The 17,868-nt window shown below is 40.3% G+C and overlaps 1 long non-coding RNA gene across 1 annotated transcript; it reads right to left on the reverse strand.

The window, feature by feature from the left end:
* Positions 1-11,230: 11,230 nt before the first annotated feature.
* LOC124291377 lies at positions 11,231-13,743 on the reverse strand. The gene is made up of 3 exons (XR_006902199.1): positions 13,722-13,743; positions 11,810-11,939; positions 11,231-11,260 (listed from the first exon to the last, which is right to left on the reverse strand). It is a non-coding gene; the product is annotated as an uncharacterized LOC124291377 (long non-coding RNA).
* Between the last annotated feature and the right edge of the window lie 4,125 nt (positions 13,744-17,868).

Genomic DNA, 17,868 nt, shown 5'->3' on the forward strand with positions numbered 1-17,868 from the left:
ATTCATTAGTTTCAGATTTCTTAAACTTTGTCAGAGTTAGGTCAACTTCAGGCCTCACCAGTTGCCAAGGAGGAGACGAGCAAAGACGGGGAGCTATATTTTCCAGCTCAATGCCTGCAGCAGAAATAAATGGTTTAATTCTTAGCCCAAGAGGCGGAACAAGAGGAGACTTTTTGTTGTATAAATCCTCATAAAGAGGATTGAAAACACAGTTAAATGCAGGATTAGACTCGTTAGAATATAGTTTTGTAATATGCTGTAAGCCATTAAAAACGCAATTGGTATTTGTTGTCCTCAAACTCACAAAAGTTCTATTGAAGATTTTTGCCTCCGATACAGAGGATGAAGGGATAAAAGGCTGTTATTATGGCCCATTTCGAGTTCGAGTCCCGGAGCATTCCTCTAACATGAACTTTGATACTTAAAACTGAACCTTTGACATTTCTCGTAAACACAACCACATTCATGAAACACGTTGTGCACATGCATTACCTGCACCCAGGCCCTGTAAAAGCACAAGGAATTGTGGAACTCAATCACTTTGAGAAAATGCCACACTTGACACAAGACGAAAGGAATCAGGTTATCGGTATGGTCAGCCAAGGTGCTTCAGATGTGATGATTGCCAGGCACTTTAATGTGCATCCATCCACTGAAAGTCGACTCAGACAACGTTTTCGGGCTACCGGAAGTGTTGCTGATCGTCCGCGACCTGGTGCACCACCTGTGATAACAGCTCGACAAAACCGCAATATCCGAGTTTCACACTTGCGAAATCGGTTCCAAACAGCTGATGATGAGGCAAGGAGGACAATTGGGACAAGTCAACGTCATTTCAGCGCCCAAAAGGTGCAAGGACGCCTTGCTGCCTTCAACATCCGGTGTCGTCACCCGTACGTACCTTATTGCATCGCCACAGACTTGCCAGACAGCGATGGGCAGCAAATGGGGCCAATCTTGGCAACAGGACATGGCCAGATGTCATTTTGTCAGATGAATCCAGGTTTAACTTATCCTTTGCAGATGGACGTCCACAGATTTATCGACGTAAAGGAGAAAGACTTGCGCCAAACTGTGTCCTTGAACATGATCGTTTTGGAGGGGGTGGTGTCATGATCAGACCACAGACCATCAGAGGCTGCAGACCATCCAACAGCTGTTCCTGAGAAATGTGTGTCTTTCAATGCCCCAAAGACTGCGAGCATGTCTTGCAGCGCACGGTGGACACACACGATATTGACTGCAAGTGACCCCCTCCTTTGTTTGATGTCGTTGTTGCGTCACTGATGTTGTTGTTGACTGGACATTTTCAGATGAAATTATTCACAGATGTTCACTTAAAACATATCTGCCAGTTAGGTTTATATATGTTGAAATTAGTGTGAGTAAAGAAAGTATGAATGTCAGATTGCGTTTTTAATGGCTTACAGTATATACTGTAATGATAATTTGATACGACGTTGGTTAAGGGATGGCTCATCAGCCTCAACATAGAGACTATCAATAGGAGAGGTTCTAAAGGACCCAAGACAAAGTCTTAGGCCTTGGTGGTGGACAGAACCAAGTAGTTTTAGGTTGTTTTTGCAGGCTCCACCATATACGATGGAGCCATAATCAAGTTTCGAGCGGACCAATGATCGATATAGGTGGAGGAGGGTAGTTTGATCCGCTCCCCACTTTGAGTTGGAAACAACTTTCAACAAATCAAGGGCGTTCAGACATTTAGCTTTAAGGGGTTTAATATGCGGAAAAACGTTGAATGGGAGTCGAAAATTAGACCCAAGAACTTGGCCTCCTTTACAACTTTGATCGGAGTGCATTTAAAGATAGTTCTGGGTCTTTATGCGGCTTATGTTTTCTACAAAAGTGTAGACAATTAGTTTTAGACTTGGAAAATTTAAAGCCGTTTTCAAGACACCATTTATTTATTTTATTTAAACACAAATGCAATTTCCGTTCAGTAGTATGCATATTTTTACCACGACAAGAAATATTAAAATCATCCACAAAAAGTGATCCATCAATTGAATCGTTTAAAACCTGGGATAAACTGTTGATCTTGATACTAAATAAAGTGACAGACAAATACTGCCTTGAGGGACACCCTGATCCTGATTGTAATGATCAGACAGGGTTGAACCCACTCGGACTTGAAATTGCCTGTCTTTTAAAAACTGTGATATAAAAAGAGGCAAACGGCCTCTCAAACACAAAAATCATGTAAATCCTTCAAAATGCCATGCTTCCAGGTCGTATCATAAGCTTTCTCAAGATCAAAGAAAATTGATACAGCATGTTGTTTATTTACTATAGCATTTTAAACAAAGGATTCTAGTCGTACCAAATGGTCAATGGTACTACGAATTTCCTGAAACCACATTGAATATTTGTTATAAGGTTATTGGTTTCAAGATACCAAGTTAATCTATTATTCACCATACGTTCCATTGTTTTACAGACACAGCTAGTTAGTGAAATCGGTCGACAATTTGACGGATCCGTATGATCAGGTCCAGATTTAGGTATTGGTACTACTATAGCGTCACGCCATGAGGAAGAAAATTTACCTTATGTCCAAACATCATCAAAAATATTTAAAAGAGTTTCTAGACAGGATTCTGGTAAGTGCTTCAGGAGTTGATAATGTATGTTATCAGCTCCTGTAGCAGTATCGTGAGCTTGTTCAATAGCAGTATGGATCTCATGAATGGAAAATAGTTCATTATTGTCTTCCCCATTATCTGAATTGAAATTAATAGGTTTCTTTTCTTGTTGTTTTTGATATTGTTGGAATTTAGGCACATAATTAGAAGACGAAGAACGTTTAGCAAGAGTTTCACCCAGTATATTCGCAATATCTGATATATCAGTAAGTAAGTGATCTCCATGTTTAAGATGATGGACGCTAGATTTAGTACCTTTACCTTTAATTTTCTGTACCATGTTTCATACCTTTGACATGGGCGTTCGAAAATGTATTTTGATACATAATTGTGCCAGGATTAGCGTTTATGCTGTGTAAATGTACGCCGCGCTTTAGCATTTAAAATTTAAAATGTATTTAAATTCTGCACCATAGGGTGGCGACGGAAATAATTTTCTGCTTTTTCCGTGCCTGTCTAGCCTGTTTGCACTCATCGGTGAACCATGGTTTTCGTATGTGTGGAATTGCAGAAGATTTTGGGATACACTCATTAGCTATATTATTGAGTTCATCAGAGAAATCCTTTATGGCATCAGGAACCTCTATAAAAAGATAAAGTCAAGTCTGTTACTACAAAGAGTTTGATATAAGATCCAGTTATTCCATCTCGAGGATGGGGTAGTATCACCCAATAGGTCTAGTACCGTTGAAATTGACTTTCATCAGAGGTCATCATGGACTGATTCAAATTCACCGTGCCAGGTCTGGGTCTTGATATTGATGTCTAGAGCTGAATAAGTTCCCGTGCCAGGATGTAAATATGTGTTGGAACCGTCATTATATACTCATGCCAATAATGGTTGTCACACACACCCCACCCACTCTCCACATACCTCCCTCCAATTAAAAAATATTGAAGGGGTGACAACCATTATTGGCATGAGTATATATGCATAAATCATTATACGAACTCTTCCAATAGTTTACCTTTAGCATTAATTGTTGTACCACCCCAGAGTGGGTTGTGGCTATTCAAATCTCCCATAATAATACACGGTTTTGGGAGTTGGTCATATAGATTTTGAAGTTCAGTCTTCTGAAGAGCTGAAGATGGTGATATATACAAAGAGCATAATGTGAGCGTGACATGTAAAGTGAGTCGTACGGCAACTGCTTGAGGATTAGTGTAATAGGGCTCTGGATAACATTCTTTTTTACTAGGATTGAAGATCCTCCAGTGGCCCTGTCACCCGGAGGTGAGAAGTGACGTAGGTCAAAAGGATCTGTCTACTTTCAATAAGTCTCCTGCAAACAGAATGTTGACGGCGTACAATCCTGGACTAATAACTCAGTCTCTAACTCATTGTAATTATGCCTTAGTCCTCTGCAATTCCACTGTACGATATCATTGGAATAAACTATCTTTTCGGCGGATTTATTTGGGATCTACCCCGCTCTTTTTTGGAGGGCGACATGTGCCCTATATTGGACGTTTTCGGACACGTCGATGTCCTCAAGTGATCCATATTTGTTGTAAAGTTACATTTTATTTTCAGACCCTTTTGGGGCTCTGCCACTTTGTGTTTTTGAATAAACAGGCTTAGGTTCATTCTTCCCTTTAGTAATTTGATGGACATTAGATAGCGATTGAGACTTTGTGGTTGACTGAGAGGATGCGTCGGGATCAGAAACTTGCCCTGACTGAGTTTGAAACATGCCAGAAAGTGGCTCTGCTGTTTGAGTCGATATTGCAGTTGAGACAATCTGCAGAGAATCGGTTTTCAGCCAAGTCAAATTTGTTTGGCACCTTGACGATGATTTAGGTACTTTAGGAGTTGCCTCAGATGGTGTCCTGGTTTTTGAAGCATATGTCTCTTGTTGGTCGCATCCTTGTACAAGTTGTTTCACTTCTAATATTTTGAGTAAATTTGATCTTTTTTATTTCCATCTGGTGTCTCCAAATCGGACACTCTTTAGATAAAGAGGGATGGTCTCCTGAACAATTGGTGCATTTTTTTAATTACTGTCACAATCTTCTGTTGTGTGTATTTTCTCACCACAGTGAGCACACACAACAGACAATGTGCAGGTATTGACACCATGACCATACTTCTGGCACTTGAAGCATCTCAGTGGATTTGGTATGTATGTGTCCACTTTGATGTGACAGTAACCAGCCTTTATTGACTTTGGAGCAGTCGGAGTGGAGAAAGAGAACAGATACGTATTGGTTAGTTGGGTTTCATTATGTTTCCGGGTTGTGAAGTGTTTAACATATATAGCACCTTGTTCTTTCATCTCGGAGACAATATCTATTTCCAGCATGTCAGTAAAAGTCTATCCCGGACTCTTACTATGCCATTGCTGGTGTTTAGCGTTCGGTGGGCAGAGACTGATACGGGAATGCCGACAAATGAGTCAGTTGACAGGAGGTTGGTTGCCTGTTGTTTTCTACTGCATTCAACTAGAAGTGCACCTGTCCGCAAACGTACGCCTTTTTGATACAGCAAAAGGGTTCAGCTTTAAAGGTGTTTTGTCGACGGTCTCAATCACAATCACACGTGGCCAGTAGTCAAAGGATGTGGGCAGTCTTTGGTCGTTAACATCAAGATCGGTGTCAAGTGGACGGGGTTTTTTTCTAATTGGGGTTTCGTAAGCCATAGTTATTGTTGAATGGTTCATCATCCGATCTCCCCACCCTCTACGGCGTATCATAAGGACAATGCTAAACACAAACGGATCTCCGACTTGCAACACCAAGGATACTCGGATGATATACTCCAGCAGAAAAAAACTAAAAAGATTAATTCTTCTACCAGATTGGCCCATGAGCCATCGCCTTCTGGGCATAAGGCTCTAGGCAAAGTTCACGATGAATATATAACAAAAATCAAATGATGTTACATGAACAAGGGTGCCAAGACCAAAATTTAAGCAATTCCAAATCAAATATTGTGCAATTACATAAACTCCATGCACAGGGCCTGGCATGACCAGCCGATTGGATGAACCGGGCCCATTCAACCACCCGTCTAGGTGAAGTAAGGGGCGAAGTGGTGTGTTGGGCAAAGGAACGCTATTCCAGGAACCAGTGCCCTCAACCACCAGACTCCCGTCCTCCACCGACACAGGGGCGCAACCCACGGCAAACGGGTTGGTGGACCAAATATACCCCCGGGTCCACACGGGGGGTTGAAGAGCTCTTAGAGTTACCCAGCACCCACCACGAGGAGGTGGCTCTTCACGGCTGCCTCTCCTGTCAAGTCAGTTTACGGTACTGTCGTGACTGAGAAATTAAATAAAACAGTAAATTAGTCCTTAGAACATGTCAAAGTTCCGAGATGTTGCAAAGTTAGTTTATCTTGTAACGGTAAAATCATCAATTGTTCTCGCTATGTGTTTGTTGTGATGTTAACTTGTCAATGTGTGTGTTTAAATGAATGAAAACGAATTGTTTATCCTGAAGCGTCCTGAAGGAGCAAACCGGCACTGAAAACTACACCTCCGCCGTAAATACCCAAATGAAGATATTTTACTCGTGTTTCAAGTGATTAGTCAACGTGACCATCTCGACAGTTTGACAGCATGAAATCTGTTAATGTACACATGCAATCCACGTTTGTCCGAGGGAATTTTCTTTAATTCACCTCATGATATATATTGCCTACACCAGTCATTACGCAAGAGTGTACCGACATATCGAGTGTTTCACATACAGTTGCATGATATCGTGCATGAGGGTGAAAAGACACAGATTCAGACTTTTGTCATATGCGTTATGAACAGAACAGAAGTTTATTGTATGTCAAGGCCAGGAGGCCTAGAGTACAGTTTTATATGTAGTTTAAGATGATTAAATACATTTTCTGAGCGCTATGATTTTATGATAATACCATATGCACTATAATACACAATGCCATTGAGAATGTGGTCAAATGCAACACGTTCTATTTTGGACCACACCCTCCCAGCAAAGCACAAACTCCCGCTCCCCTTCCGGGCCGAGTACCATCCAGGACCCGCACCCACACCATCACAGCCAGGCACCCAACCGCCAGCACACAAAGTCAGCCGCCAACATGCGTTATGTTCTCCAAGAGATATAACTTATTCTGTAATTTGTCACGTGCTACAGAGCTTTTACTTTCCAGTCGGATTTAAAAGAGCCTCAGCTGAAATGAAGGTCTTTCTAGTTTGACCAAATCTGCGATCAACACTTGGTGTAGAATCTTGTCTTCCGTCAGCCTATTCTGCTGACAGGGGAAAACCATTACCACTGCTACTTTTTTGACACAGACGAACACCGGTATGGTCTTTTGTCGTTGGTTCGAATCCCATTTTCTAAACGATTGTTTCCAGGTTTAATTTGAGAGCACCAAAATCATGGCCTTAAACAAAAGTGGTAAACAACTAACATTTGCGCTACCTGCACTCACATTAACCTGGCACCCTGTGATGTTTAAAGCCACGTAAAACTAAACTCACTCACTGCACTGAATATTTCAAGTGTATATGATGTACATACTTCTAACCCCTTTAGATCTCACTGTCTTGATTTCTATAGCTTTCAACGATGACGTCCTGGCTGATACACATCTTCTGTACAAATGTTTAAAATATACTAACAGTGAGTGAGTTTAATTCAAAGTCACAACGGCAGTATTTCTGTCATATCTTGACTATGAGCGTTGTATATTTAAAAAAAACTTAGACAATATAAATATCTGTCAACGAAGGACAGTAATATATAGCATGTAATCATGAAACAATATTTCTACAGAACAACACAATATAAAATAGGCTTTAGAACGCCAACAACTGATCCAAGCTGGATTTACACCATCACCTCAGCCGCTGACGATAGTGAGGAATTGTAGCCAAAATGAAACTGACAAATATTCTACGTTTAAAACCAGTGGTAGATAAACTATACCTTGAATGATATGGACAAAATATACTAACTGTGTTCTCGTCGTGCTCGGCGTTGAAGTCCAGTTTACAGAATGTAATATGTCGGCTCTGGTAATCACAATCAATATAATATTTTAATGGTATGTTTATTTACACACACGGTGTGTGAGAAAGACAACAGCAAATACAGGACACGTTTGATAACAACAAAACCAAAATTGAGTATATTTACAATAGAAACCCACTGTACAGGAAAATGTCTAAGAAATGCATAACGCCCGACAGCAACCCAGCCACACCCTTGCACACCACAAACACATGTATTTGAAGTACTGTTGAAGTACTGTTGAAGTACTGTTAAAAGCGGCGGTGAACACAACCAACTCAAGGAAGGGAGTTTTTATGGATCTCAACTTCTGTATTAACAACGTTTCGGGGTATATCCTTACTCCTTCATCAGGTGACAGGAAGCCAGCACTTATAACAGTTAATTAGCGCTGAATGGACGTCATTACTGCCTCATGCCATGCATTCATCTGATGAAGGAGTAAGGATACACTCGCTGTGTTCCTCATAATAAAGAAGTTGACATCCATAAAAACTGTCTTCCTTATGTGTATCACTTCTAAATGTCATTCAAACACCCCCACAACCCACTTACTCATTGATATGGTAAGAACCATGCCACATAGACCTAACCTTTCTGATCAAAACCATACCCTGCGACACCCAGTGGAAGTAGTGTGAACAATTGATGACGTGGACTTTCCGTATAGGTGGCTTTACCAGTTTGTAAATTACTTCCACTTCAATTTTCAACGTAAATCTAGATAGAAAAACTCCATGTAAGCAATATTCTGACCATACATGTACTTTCACAAAAATCATAATTAAAGAGCTCAATAGTGAGAACCCTTTTGCTTTCAAGTTATCAGTGAATACGACAGTGATGTTGTTCTATGGAGATTTCAGTCTTTTAATAATGACAAAGGGTGGCTCAACTATACGCAAACGTAAGTTCAATTTCGGGGCTGGAAACAGCGTTGATGACTTTGAATATCAATCTGAAGCTGAGTAATGTAATAAATGCTTTAATGAAGATTTAGATAGCATGAAGACGTGTTTAGAACATTAGGCTGACAAATCACTCTTCTTATCCCTTTTCCTTGTCAGTTCAAGGGTTTCATCAGTGGGTTTATCGCCACCTTGTAACTTGAGAACAATGAAGGCGATAATGAAGAAGACCAAGCCAATAACCCTCAACGCGCAATCCGTGGCTTTCAGTCTGACTCGCAGAGATTTCAGGTCGTACTGGCCGCACGCACCTCTTACCCCGCATGACCTTTGCCAAATAAGGCATGCACTGTCGATTATGTAGCCGTACGCGATAGGAGCAGGAAGGAATGCTGCAACAGAAGGCAAGAAACAGTTTTAAACATGTCATCAGCGCTTTGGAAGCCGTCCGTTTGCGTAAATGTCTGAGTAAATTCTGAATCTAAGCCAACAATACTATGATTAAACCAGCATGTAACATAATAAAATACATATATGCAATGGCACGAAGCAGAGTATGCGAATGTAATGCTAATAAGCAATAACACAGAAATCAGTGATTGTAAAAACATAAACAACGCTCCTCTCGAGGTACGATGACACAACAGGGGTTAAACACTGATTGATCGAAATGTGTTAACGCCCCCATGAAATCTTTGGAATTCAACAAATGACAATGCATCCTGTGTGAGTAGTTAATTCCAGGGGACATAAATGATATGTTGGTTACACATGAGTGAGTGAATATGATTTTACGACGAGCGAAGGTTTATATAACCACCAGGGTACATAGGGAATTTACCCTGCTGTATGGTGTTAAGTCGGTTTCGGAATTTGAATGTACAATTGTCGATACTTTGCGTGTACGGTACTGACCACAAGTACAATAAGTGGGATATCTGTTATTGAATCACGTACCTAGCAGGGATGCCAAAACCCAAACAAAGCAAACGCGATCGCCTTGTCCTTGCCCTCTACGCTCCTGAAAAAACACAACATTCAACGTTTAAACATTCACGTATGATGAACTTGCCGCAAGCAGCATAAGCGGTAGTCGTAAATAAGCCTTGGTGTTGAACATATTATTGTACATATAGTTTGCAGTACTTTGTAGAGATGTTACAAATACAGTTCTCCCGAAGCAGTAACTTCTTGAGAAATTATCACATATTTCATTCCAAGCAGTATCTGGTACAGAAGTTACAAACACAGCTTCCCCGAAGCATTACCTAGTAGGGAAGTTACAAATAAAGTTCCCCCGAAGCAGTACCTTGTAGAGGCTACAAATACTGTCCTCCGAAGCACTGCCATGTCGAGAAGTTACGTGCTATGCATCTCACAAACCGAGCAACAACAACTTGAAATGTGCTCACCTTAATACCCTAAGGTCGGAGAACATTTCACTGTACATTTGTAGAATGATACAGGTACTACTGAAAACACCATTGGGAAATGCTGTCCACAGATGAGACAGAAAATCAAGCCCACATCAATCATCTATGAAAGATGCAGCGACGATCATACCTACCGTTTTGACGAATGCAGGCCTCTAACATTTAGTGAGACTGGACACCTGTCATGACCCATAGAGGATATCATTTACGGAACGATATCGATGTTGAGGATTGGGCACATGTTATATTTGGGACTATACTTTCTCAGGACAGATTCTAGTACATCCGGGATTCGAACCCACACCCTCAGAGTCAGGCACCAAATCGAAAGCACAAAAAATCAGACATCTAACATACTCAGCCATCGCGTCTCCTACAAATAATGAAAGTCGGACAACTGGTAGTCTCGACCATGGGCTTTGTGTACCAATCTGATAAGTGTATATGGGCACGGCTCACAAGGCGGAAAGCTATGAATACACAATGGCATTTAGAGAGTGGTTAAAAGCAACACATGGTATATTGGGGATTGCAAGGCCCGTGGTCTAGACTACCAGCTGTCCGACTTCCATCTTTTTGTTGAAGAAGCGGTGGTCGAGAGAGTGAGATGACTGACATTGAATAATGGCGATTAAGTGATGAGGGTGTGGTTTCGAATCCTGGATGGGACTCAATCCAATATAAGTACTAGAATCCGTACTTTACTGAGAAAGTGTAGCGCCAAATATAACAAGTGTTACATTTGACCACTTTCGTAATGGCATTGTCTTTTTATGAACACCTGGTTGTGGATGGGGAAACATTTCTCTGTAAAGTATTCCAGTGATGAAGTCCTAATAACGAATGAGTGGCATGTCCTGTTTTGTAAGTCTGACGTTTCTGATAATTGTCGTATCGTGTTTGGAGGATATGATCTACCTCATGGGAGTCACATCATGTTTCGCCTGTTTGACGTAACTAATGTGAGTAGAGAGTCTTGGTCTGGTGACAGCCATGCTACGTTTTCCACGTCCATGTCATTAGACCTTTCATGTTTTGTATGTGTGACGTTTTGTGTGATGGACATAATGAGATTCATGTAATGATTTGTTTGTGTCACGTACCTAATGAGGATCAGATACATCGACATGACTGCCAAACATCCGATCAGATTTTGGATCATGTCGACGCCAATGTAGTAGTAGAAGTAGGGACAGTCGCTGACACACATCCCTGCCGTTGTCTGGCCGCTCGTCACCTTGCTACAACCTCCATACATCTGGGGACCGACAATTAATGAACTTAAGCGTGGATGATGTTCTGTCATTCTGAAGGCCAGCTTCCATCAACTTCCGTTTTATGATAATATTGAGCCAGCAAACCTTCAAATTTACATGTAGGTGTACTAAATTACCTCTCTTTACGCAGGCAATGCTTTAATATATATTACACTATTCTCCTAAATGGACGATCCGTACAGTTCGCAACACACGGTTTGCAACACTCAGTTTGCCAATTCTTCAAACAGTGTGGGAACAGATTTCCCTGGCCGAGAAGACGCTAAGATATGCCACTTGTTCTTATCATGCCAGGCGCTCCTGATGAACGGTATGAACACGTGCTGGCTGTCATTGTTCTGAGCGGGGTCCCACATCAACATGTTATCTCAGTGTACTAACACCATAAACCAAGCAGCATCATACGCGCCCTAATATGTAAGTAAAATATACCTAAACGCGAAGTTCAACCACATATTCCGTTAACGCGTGTTAGTACTGAGCAAGTTATTTAGCGACAACAATATTCAGCACACTGGCTGATCCCGTACCGATTGAGTTTGGTTGGTACAACCAGCGAAACAAGGGGAGAAGTACGTCATCCCGTCGTCCCCGCAGACTGGAAAGAAACTGGTGCTGTCGCACGAACACACGCTAATGCCGTTGTCAAATGTGATGATTCTGAAAATATACCACATAACCAAAATGAACATAGTGTATGAGTCAGAACTTGTGCTGGGGAATATCCTAAAGTTGTGTACTACTTTGGTGAAAGTGAGTGAGTGAGAGAGTTGGATTCAATGCCTCTTGGAACAGTTTTTCAACTGTATCACAGCGTGTTAGCTTGAAGCCTGAAGTGGTGTAGGTCTGAGACGTTTATTCTGTCCGTATTTGTTCTGTTTTTCCCATCTCACGCCCGCCTTGAATTGTCATTCCAACGTGAAACTATATAAGACTACTTATGTCTCCCTGCCGTTGTGGAAATGTATGCTCCGATGCAACAGAAACAAGCATTGTCACTAAGGTGACATAATCCCCCGCCGCAAATTATCAAATCAAACTTAAAAAGTAATGAAAGGGAAGGTCGTAATTTAAGATGAAGTTAAATGTCAACAAAAACACGACGAGTCAACCTCTCTTGATATCTTGCTCTGTGGTTGTTCAAACGCACAAATACTTTCACGACTCACTTTGACCTTGACATGAATGTCTTAGTGTATGAAATATGCAAAAAATAGTAATAAAGAAATTGCTTATTGAAAAACATTCAAGGGAAGTCTTGAAAGTATATGAAGAAAATCAAGTGAACTTTTCTTGAGATATCTCGCTGACAATCTTTACATGCAGGTTAACATGATGAAGTCTTCAAAGTGTCGCCGTGACCTTGACAATTATGTGAAGGTCACCAAAATCGACTGGGCCCTGCGCCTTCCCCCGATAAAAACTTGATGTCGAATATGCAGAAAATCCAGTGAACGGTTCATGAGATATCTCGCTGACAAGGGTAAAACGTTGAAGTCCCCTTGTGTCCTTGAAAGGTCAAGGTCACCAACCCTGACTGGGACTTTTCTTTTACTGTGATGAATCTAGGTACCAAATATGAAAAGAATCCAGTCAACGGTTCTTAAGATATTTCAATTCGTACGGAACTGAGCCTAATACTATATATCCCGCTTCGCGCTAAACGCGCGGCGGGGGATAAAAACGCTCACACTTGCATATTAGAAACAGGTCAGCTTGATCTCTCTTCATCTAAACTTGAAAATTTTCGAAGCAACTCGATCGACATTATGAATACATTTAAGGACTATAACCAAATGATCTAAATATAAAAATTTCATAGAGAGTAATAAAATACGTGAAAATCGATTGTTATTATCTGCTTATCTTTAATTTATTTTTTTCTGTGTGGACTTTTCGACTGCAAGGGATTCACACTATGATGCGACAAATCTGAAAGATCTGTTTTCCCGCGTGAGCGGGCATCTGATTGGTAGCTACCTGAGGGAAGTTGATCTGTATCATAAAGTGTAACGTGTAATGTGAATAACAAATGGCGTGCTTTTAAATTTAATGCTGTTACACTTTCTGTTTTTAAATGACAGTGAAATGAAAATATATGTCTTTGAATTAAAACTCATTTGGATTTTACATTTGAAATGTTTATTAAGCAGACTTATTCTCGTCACTATATGGCTGAAAAAAATGCAGATGTGACTTAAAGCCAAACTCAACTCAACTCAACTTAATTTATTTTACTTTCCACAATCTTGCTGGTTGAGGTTGGATATGGAAAACGCACAAATATACGGATCACCTTAGAGCTGGTATGTTGCCGTTACATTAAGAAACAAAGACAGGCGACTATGTGTATCTGGTGCAACGCTTTTTGTTGCTTTGACGTGCTTCCATTTGCTGTATTAATCGTTTTCAAAAAATCTTTAATAATTTCCAGATGTTTACCCCTCGTTGTCATGGAAACCATTGATTTTAGGCGTATCACAGCCGATGAAAAACATAACAACATTGCTCAATATTGTTACAGTTAGGGTGATGATGATGAGCTTGAGACAGCCAGCTCGTGTGAGTTTTAGACGACTTGTCAGAAGTCCCCGAGTGAAGGTCCCGACTGAAAAGCTGATGAGATTCTCTATCCCTGCAACACAAGTCGTACGTGTAAGCGGCCTCGCTCTAGAAGTTTCATACATTTTTCACAGTACGTATGTGATTAACGTTTGTGAAATTGGCCAGCTTGGTCGCTTTTAAGCAAAATTACACTTATACTAGTCACACTTTGCTAAGGATTACAAAATGCGCAACTTTTCTTAAACGTAGATTTATAATTTGAAATTGTATCCATTTAAAACTGGAAAAATAATGATATGGTTACACATCTTTAGGAAAACAGCCACGTTAAGCTTACCGTATGCACTTGATACATGAGTAACCATAAAAATGGTTTTCATGGCACCAACCAACCATTTTGGAAATCATGGCACGGGTCATTGACAAGTACACAACACCTGTCAGCAGCAGGTAGGGGGATCCACAAGATGCAGTGACATACTGTAAACTTGGCTCCATGCTTACAATAGGCTTAGATATTTAAACCAAATTTGACCCCACATCATAGTATTCTGTTGAATCAATGATTTGATCCTTAGCAAAGTGTGAATAGTATATATCATTCTCCACGTAAATGCAGCTTACAGTTCACGTTCGTCAGGTTATGGCACCTCGAAGACAACAGCTGCAGGGCAAATAGTAATGATCCCTGACATGAAGCGTGAAATACCTGTAATTTGTCCTGAAGTGCCCGTTTCAATTAGTTGAAGGAAGGACAGCATGTTAGGAAATGATTCAGAGATATGGTTAGATTAGGCATATGTTTACTGATGATATTACCCACCTAGGATGATGTTTGTTGTGGATGCGGGGGCCATGAACTGCTTCTCGACGTACTTAGATGTGAAGGCCTGACCTCCGGCCACCACAAAAAGCAAGACGAGGAGGCCATTCAGCGTCAGACTGTAGACAGGACTCCTCAACACACGGAACACTGACCGGGGCAACTCTGAAGTCAACGCTATGTCACAGAAAACCTTGTAATAAGCTGGCGAGTAATCCCCGGCCGATAGCGTCATAACTCTCGTTGGATAGTACAGTTGAACAAGTGAGTTGCAAATACAACGTTTCAAAATAAATAACCTAGGGCACAGCTATAGCAAAAGAAAGAATCAGAAAATGGCCCACATTAGTTATCTTATCATCAAGTGATTAGATACAAGTGTACAAATAGTGACATTATGTGAAATATATTGCTTTAGTCGGTCCGAGCACTGAAGACATGTTTTTATGTTTAAGTAAACTTGCACCTAATATGTTCTCCTTAACGGGAGCGTCCTCTTTGGGTGATTGTGTTTCTTCAGTTGGAAGAATTTGTTTCGGGAAGAACAATAAAGGTATTCCAACGATGACACCCAAGCAGCCGAACAGGAGAAATCCAAGCCACCATGCTCCAATCCATTCGGGATGTCTTGGTGTCAGCACCGTATCTGGGGAGACAGAATGAATGGGATTACAATGGTTAACAAGAAAGGAAGGGTACTTTAAGGATGACAACTTGTTTATTACTTATGTTTTGGTGTAGATTCGTATGCCGTTGTCGAGAGAGAAGTACTACAGAGCAGACGTTTCTTATCTAATATCTAATGTGGATTAACAAATACAACATGGTGTTATGCATGAAAATGGACAACCAACAACGTCATTACTCGTCAACACGTCTATCACCTATGCCCTATTAACCAATGCCAGATAGATTTAGTGAAAGCATCAAAAGGCTGCTGGATTTTTTTATGATAAACTTATTTGCAATGATAAATACCCAAACATTTGTAATAAATGGCAGCTTTTATTTCCTGAAACTGACTTTGATTGGAAAAATGTATTTACAGTATATAGAAAGTGATTACAAGATACAAAGCTTATAGACTTTTAATATAGATTTCTACAAGGTATTATTTATACAAAAAAGGAATTGGTCAAAATGAAAAACATTGATAACAGTTTGTGTTGTTTTTGCAATAATGTAAATGAGAGTGTGTGTCATGTGTTCTGGGAATGTCAGGAGACACAAATCATTTGGATAAACCTACAAATTTGGCTTAACAATTTTTTCCCACAACCATTGATATTATCAAAAAACATGATTTGGTTCGGTACTCCATATGAACATAGAATGCTAAATCACATCATCATTGCTGCTCAGAGACATATTCACATCTGCAGTATTAAAAATATGGTTCCAAATCTAAGTTTATATATAAAACTCTTAAAGAAATATTCTTTATAGAAAATCATATATCAACAAAAAATAATAAAATAAATAATTTCAATCACAAATGGAGCCTTCTCTCCCCCAGTATTAGATGACTCTTAACTGTATCGATCTGTACCCGACTTTATCTATACATGATTCATGTAATGATTTATGCATGTTTATGAATATACTAATATATTGGTATCTTATGTGTACATCATGTATCTATAGATTACTTTAAGCCGTATGTATCACGGCTCTGTATATCTGTTATATATGTGATATTGCGATCTTGGGAACCAATAAAAAACAAAAAACCCAACGTCTTTACTCGTTAGCACGTCTATCATCAAGGCCCTCATCGAGTTAATTGTACCATGCTGTAATGATAGCGAAGTTCACAATGTCGACATTTTAATCAGAAATAAGATTATCTGTTGTAAGTGGATAAGGAATACACGAATTACGTTTCAACGTTATTTGTAGGTCCCCGGAGTCCGTTGGAAGATATATAACACTAGATGTTTTGTTTTTTTATTTTACGATGTACTGAGCACATTCATCGGGTCCTGGTGCGGCAGGTGGTAGGGCATGGTATGGGTATTGGTATAAGGGTCTGATTAAAAGAATGTGTTCCAATGTTTACATGACCGAGCGCCTCAGTACCTCTCTGAACTCATCTCAGTGTACACACCACCACGGCAGCTGACACCAACAGTTCCTCCTAACAACACCCCCTGTCAATCTCAAGAACTATGGTCACAGATCATTCAGCTATGCTGCTCCTTCACTGTGGAACAGTCTTCCCATAACCATCAAAACAGCAAAATCTCTTGACTTATTCAAATCTTCTTTGAAGACCCATCTTTTCAGGAAATATTAAGAATGACTTGTACAATTGCTGCAGTTTTTTAGCTGTACACACGGGGCGCCATGAGCATACACTAGTGTGTGGAAACGGCGCCATACAAGTGGACATTATTATTATTATGTATTCACGTATGAAAATGGTTGAATGAATATATTCACGTATGAAACAGATGCTACTGTCGCAAACTGACCTTGCAGATCAACAGGGATGGTCCTAAACACGCCTCCTATTATCACTGATATTGCAGGTCCAAACAGCGACATCGTCGAACAGATACCTGCACAATAACAGCAGCAAGGTAGGGTTAACACAAGGACCACTATGAGGATGGCAGGAGCATCTGGTGTAAGTAAAACACCTGGGATTACATGACTGGTAAAATGCCATTAATACGTTTGAAAAATTAATTCTGAGTCATTATCAATTAACCAATTATCGGTATGTATCCTACATGCAGACAGATGTCAATTGGCATTATAACCCAGGGGAAAATGACTTGTTGTTCCAAAACCATTGGCATATGACATTGGTATCCAGTTTGGTCATTCATAACCAGCGTATTATATAGGTATCCTAATGCATTCAGTTCTTGGCAAAACCATGGCATTATGACTTTTTGTTCCAAAACCATTGACGGCATTATAACCAGGGCATTATAGCCAGGGTGCACTGTAAATGCCACAAAAGACAATAAAACAAAAACAATAAAAGAACATAGCAAACAGCAACAGAAGCGTAACACAAACATCGATGTGAAGAATGCATAGACCTAAATGTAAGGATGACATAACCAACAATGCACGGACAACAGAAGTATCATGTGAGTTTGTTTGAGCAATATTCAAGCTATATGGCGTGTCTAGACCAGACAATCCAGTGATCAACATCATGAGCATCGATCTGCGCAACTGCGGTAA

Source organism: Haliotis rubra, unplaced genomic scaffold (genome assembly GCF_003918875.1).
Source record: "Haliotis rubra isolate DU_JTF1 unplaced genomic scaffold, ASM391887v1 Scf49, whole genome shotgun sequence".
NCBI lineage: Eukaryota > Metazoa > Mollusca > Gastropoda > Lepetellida > Haliotidae > Haliotis > Haliotis rubra.